Below are 6,034 nucleotides of genomic sequence, written 5' to 3'. Positions count from 1 at the left end.
ATTCGAACGCGACAACTTTCAACGACAGCGTCGAGACACGTCGACGCGCGCACCGGCGCCGACCGTCGCGCGATCGCCATGCGGGACCGGGACGATGCGAGCAAACACGCGCGACGCGTAAACGCGAACGTCGTTGTCGTCGTTGTCGTTGTCGTTGCGTAAAGACTCGACGCGCACCCGTGCCGCGGGAGACACGGTGCGGCGGGGAGAATTTATTTGTGCGACAAAAGTATCGTATAGACGTGGCTTAACACGGCCAATACGGATGACGAGTCGTAATCGAACATATATTCGAACGGATCGTTCGGCCGCTCGGCGGCCTAGCGAAACCGTCAATTGCACGCGCGACAGAGATGCGGCGCTACGACCGGAGTCGCAGCGATCGCCGCTCGTCACGCGAACAGTGTGGCTTTTTGTTTTTATGCAGCCGGCCCTCAGACAGGAGTGGTCCTGGATATTTCTCCACGGACCGCAATGTGCGTTCGAAATGTCGATGTTCAAATGTGTCCTGCAGTTCACACTATGACGCGCAGTTAACTGCGTTCTTCATCGACCCGCGAGCCAAGTGATCCACCGTTCAGGGTAATCGTTTTGTTTTTGTGTGTGTTTTTGTATGAGAAAATATAAAAGGTGCGAAAAAATTAAACAAAAAAATTTGAAAATAATACTTATCATTAACGTGTACGACAAATGAAAAGAAAGAAAATCTCTTTTATTTGCGTGGTTGTACACAAAAATTATAAAATATTATTTCAAAGTATCAATAGGCGATAGCGAACGCTAATCAAAGCGTGTCGCAACGCACACGTCGCGAATCGACGAGAGAGAGTCAACCGTCTCGGATTCGATTTTGATTCGTATCATTCACGTGTTTTTGTATTTTTTTTCTTTTTTTGCGAGTCTTTGACAACAACAAAACAAAAAGAAAAAACCAACGTTAATGATCCTTCCGCAGGTTCCCCTACGGAAACCTTGTTACGACTTTTACTTCCTCTAAATGATCAAGTTTGGTCAACTTCCCAGCAACGCCGACGGCCGTGAGGCCACCGCGTGTCGGTCCGAAGACCTCACTAAATCATTCAATCGGTAGTAGCGACGGGCGGTGTGTACAAAGGGCAGGGACGTAATCAACGCGAGCTTATGACTCGCGCTTACTAGGAATTCCTCGTTTATGGGGGATAATTGCAAACCCCAATCCCCAGCACGAAGGAGTTTCAACGGGTTGCCCGGGCCTCTAGGCCAGGGAGAACATGTTGATTCCTTCAGTGTAGCGCGCGTGCGGCCCAGGACATCTAAGGGCATCACAGACCTGTATTGCTCAATCTCGTGCGGCTCGAAGCCGCCGGTCCCTCTAAGAAGAATTTTAATACGTCGCCAGTGAGTTGCGCTCCCCGAGAGTCGCGCACACCTTGAATGACGACGCCTATTTAGCAGGCTAGAGTCTCGTTCGTTACCGGAATTAACCAGACAAATCGCTCCACCAACTAAGAACGGCCATGCACCACCACCCACCGAATCAAGAAAGAGCTGTTAATCTGTCAATCCTTCCGGTGTCCGGGCCTGGTGAGATTTCCCGTGTTGAGTCAAATTAAGCCGCAGGCTCCACTCCTGGTGGTGCCCTTCCGTCAATTCCTTTAAGTTTCAGCTTTGCAACCATACTCCCCCCGGAGTCCAAAATCTTTGGTTTCCCGGAAGCTGCCCGCCGAGCCATTGTAGTAACGTCGGCGGATCGCTAGATGACATATTTACGGTTAGAACTAGGGCGGTATCTAATCGCCTTCGAACCTCTAACTTTCGTTCTTGATTGATGAAAACACCTTTGGCAAATGCTTTCGCTGATGTTCGTCTTGCGACGATCCAAGAATTTCACCTCTAACGTCGCAATACGAATGCCCCCAGTTATCCCTATTAATCATTACCTCGGAGTTCTGAAAACCAACAAAATAGAACCGAGATCATATTCTATTATTCCATGCACGAAATATTCAAGCGGCATTTTGAGCCCGCTTTGAGCACTCTAATTTGTTCAAAGTAAAATTGTCGGCCCACCTCGACACTCACCGAAGAGCACCGCGATAGGATTTTGATATTGAACCGGCGTTTTACCGCCGGCTCACCGACGATATGCTCCGCAGACGTGTCAGTATCACCGCGGATGCGGTGCACCGACAGCGCGGCGCACAAATGCAACTACGAGCTTTTTAACCGCAACAATTTTAGTATACGCTATTGGAGCTGGAATTACCGCGGCTGCTGGCACCAGACTTGCCCTCCAATTGTTCCTCGTTAAAATATTTAAAGTGTACTCATTCCGATTACGAGGCCTCGTAAGAGTCCCGTATCGTTATTTTTCGTCACTACCTCCCCGTGCCGGGAGTGGGTAATTGCGCGCCTGCTGCCTTCCTTGGATGTGGTAGCCGTTTCTCAGGCTCCCTCTCCGGAATCGAACCCTGATTCCCCGTTACCCGTGACAACCATGGTAGTCGCAGAAACTACCATCGAAAGTTGATAAGGCAGACATTTGAAAGATGCGTCGCCGGTACTGGACCGTGCGATCGGCAAAAGTTATCCAGATTCATCAAAATTAACGACTTCGGACGCATGGCCCTCCGCCGATTGGTTTTGATCTAATAAAAGCACTCATCCCATCACTGGTCAGAGTTCTGATTGCATGTATTAGCTCTAGAATTACCACAGTTATCCAAGTAACTGAGTAAGATCTAAGGAACCAAAACTGATATATTGAGCCATTCGCGGTATCGCCTTAATACGGCTTGCACTGAGACATGCATGGCTTAATCTTTGAGACAAGCATATAACTACTGGCAGGATCAACCAGGGAGCTGCTTACGCAAACGACACGCCTACACCGCGGTCACGCGGCTTCGGCGAGCCGCTGGCTCGGCGGCGTCGAGGGGCGCGCGCTTGCGCGCGCGCCTTCTCGACACGCGTGAACGTAACGCGTCGAATTTGCACGCGACGCGACGTTCGCGCTTCATATCGATAGACTAACTTTGACCGGTCTACGAGCGGCCGTCCCGTCACGATCTCGCAACGAGGTGATGTACAACGATGCTCGACCACTGTGAGGGACATAAAACTGCAACGAACACGACCCCGCGGGCGGGAATCGATGTTGTGACAATTTGAAAATTGAACATTCATCTAAACGCAACTTCTCAATTTTTATTCAATACGTTATTGTAAACATATTAAAACTCGGCTGGCAATTACATGCGCACACACACGCATGATTCGCACTAGATACGATCAACGCCCGGAGCTTGAGGGATAAATTCCAACACGACGCTGCGCACACCGTTTCGACGATGGGCGCGTGTGCGTCCTCTTTTATACATTCTTTCCATATACGGTCGCCGTGGCGACCGCGCACGTGTCGAACACGCTAGGCGCCCTGCGTTGAGGTGTGCCTAGAAGCGTATTCTTTTAACATCACAGATAACACCGGGGGAGACGGTCCCAAATCTTGGTCGATTGGTAACATCACCATACGGTCTGCGAACGCGGTGCTATAATATAATTTTATATTATATTATATAAAATATGAGGAGGAGTAGTATGTATATTCTTTGTTATTTTGTGTTGACACAAGAGAGATATATAAAATGTACTATACACCACACACACAGAGAGAGAGAGAGCTGGGAAAGATCTCGGCGGTCTCGCATTCGAAATACGAATTTGATATAATTTCCTCCGAAAATCCATACCCATATCTATATCATCCATGCGCGAATATATGTATATAATATTCTCACACTTCGCACAAACACAAAAACAAAAACAAGAACACATTCTCTCTCGTCCGTCGTTCGTGTCTATTATATAGACGAACGACGCGCGGCAACGAGAACGAGTCGACGCTGTGCGCACGACTGTTTCGCTCCACATCTATACCGAGAGCAATAGTCCGCGTCGGCATTGGAGCGGACGTCGAATGTTTCTCGTAGAGCGAGCGAGAGAGAGACGATTTTTCATTTTATTATGTATGTGTATTGGCGTGCAGTAGTAGCACGTAGTAGTACTAGTAGTAGTAGTAAAAAAATATTATTATTTATTTTATTGACTGATATGATTTTGTTTGTTTTCTTTTTTTTGCATAGACATTTGTATTGATAGATATGTTTCTCGTTGAAGCTCGCAGCACACGCTCAGAGAAATGGCAATGTGGGTTTATTTGAAGAAAAAAAAAAACAATTAATTTATTAATAATATGTATGTATGTATGTATGTATGTATGTATGTATAATAATGAATTATAATAATTATTCCGATGCAACGTCAGAGGAAAATGTTTCTCGTACAGGTGCGGCGCGCGACGGCCGGCCGCTCGACAGTTTCGCGCCGAATGTTTCTCGTTGAAGCTCGCAGCACACGCTCAGAGAAATGGCAATGTGGGTTTATTTGAAGAAAAGAAAAAACAAAAAAAACAATTATATTTATTAATAATATGTATGTATGTATGTATGTATGTATGTATGTATAATAATGAATTATAATAATTATTCCGATGCAACGTCAGAGGAAAATGTTTCTCGTACAGGTGCGGCGCGCGACGGCCGGCCGCTCGACAGTTTCGCGCCGAATGTTTCTCGTTGAAGCTCGCAGCACACGCTCAGAGAAATGGCAATGTGGGTTTATTTGAAGAAAAAAAAAAAAAAAAAAAAAACAATTAATTTATTAATAATATGTATGTATGTATGTATGTATGTATGTATAATAATGAATTATAATAATTATTCCGATGCAACGTCAGAGGAAAATGTTTCTCGTACAGGTGCGGCGCGCGACGGCCGGCCGCTCGACAGTTTCGCGCCGAATGTTTCTCGTTGAAGCTCGCAGCACACGCTCAGAGAAATGGCAATGTGGGTTTATTTGAAGAAAAGAAAAAACAAAAAAAACAATTATATTTATTAATAATATGTATGTATGTATGTATGTATGTATGTATGTATAATAATGAATTATAATAATTATTCCGATGCAACGTCAGAGGAAAATGTTTCTCGTACAGGTGCGGCGCGCGACGGCCGGCCGCTCGACAGTTTCGCGCCGAATGTTTCTCGTTGAAGCTCGCAGCACACGCTCAGAGAAATGGCAATGTGGGTTTATTTGAAGAAAAAAAAAAAAAAAAAAAAAACAATTAATTTATTAATAATATGTATGTATGTATGTATGTATGTATGTATAATAATGAATTATAATAATTATTCCGATGCAACGTCAGAGGAAAATGTTTCTCGTACAGGTGCGGCGCGCGACGGCCGGCCGCTCGACAGTTTCGCGCCGAATGTTTCTCGTTGAAGCTCGCAGCACACGCTCAGAGAAATGGCAATGTGGGTTTATTTGAAGAAAAAAAAAACAATTAATTTATTAATAATATGTATGTATGTATGTATGTATGTATGTATGTATGTATGTATGTATAATAATGAATTATAATAATTATTCCGATACAATGTCAGAGGAAAATGTTTCTCGTACAAGATCGCCACGCGACGCGACAAGATGCCGTTCAACGGCACGATATCTACAACTCTGTCGATAGATATGTAGATAGTATCTACTCTGTCAAGTATATGTGTGTAACGTGTGGTGGTGTGTGGTGTGGGGTTTTGTTAGCGATAGCGATACGTTTCTAGTTAAAATTGAATATTTAAAAATAAAAACTCTTCTGGTAAGAAAAACTATTTATGGTTTATTATGGTGTGTCTAGTGCAACAACATCAACATTGTCATAATCATAATAATATAATTATTATTAGGGCTATAGGTTAACCTTCCAAATAGGGACCGTCGATTTAAATGTCGATATTTTTAATTATTCTAGATAGTACTCACTAAAAGAAACTTAAGTGCTTGCTTACTTACTTACTTAGTTGATTGAGTTTTTTTTTTTTTTTTTTGAAACTTTTTCATACAAATTGATATATAAGACATATATGGCCGTTACCGACCGCCGACCAAAATCTATTTCATAAAACCGACATAAAATTGATGTCAAACGTCAATC

General features: G+C 44.2%; 2 non-coding genes across 2 annotated transcripts; both read right to left on the bottom strand.

Moving 5' to 3' along the window:
- Nucleotides 1–428: 428 nt before the first annotated feature.
- Nucleotides 429–585, bottom strand: LOC123719469. Its single transcript, XR_006755529.1, has one exon. It is a non-coding gene; the product is annotated as a 5.8S ribosomal RNA (ribosomal RNA).
- Nucleotides 586–938: 353 nt separating this feature from the next.
- On the bottom strand, nt 939–2,842 carry LOC123719471. Its single transcript, XR_006755531.1, has one exon. It is a non-coding gene; the product is annotated as a small subunit ribosomal RNA (ribosomal RNA).
- Between the last annotated feature and the right edge of the window lie 3,192 nt (nt 2,843–6,034).

The sequence above is a fragment of the Pieris brassicae genome, unplaced genomic scaffold (assembly GCF_905147105.1).
Source record: "Pieris brassicae unplaced genomic scaffold, ilPieBrab1.1, whole genome shotgun sequence".
Lineage (NCBI taxonomy): Eukaryota > Metazoa > Arthropoda > Insecta > Lepidoptera > Pieridae > Pieris > Pieris brassicae.
The sequence above is the reverse complement of the archived record's forward strand: the minus strand, read 5'-3'. Positions and strand labels throughout refer to the sequence as shown.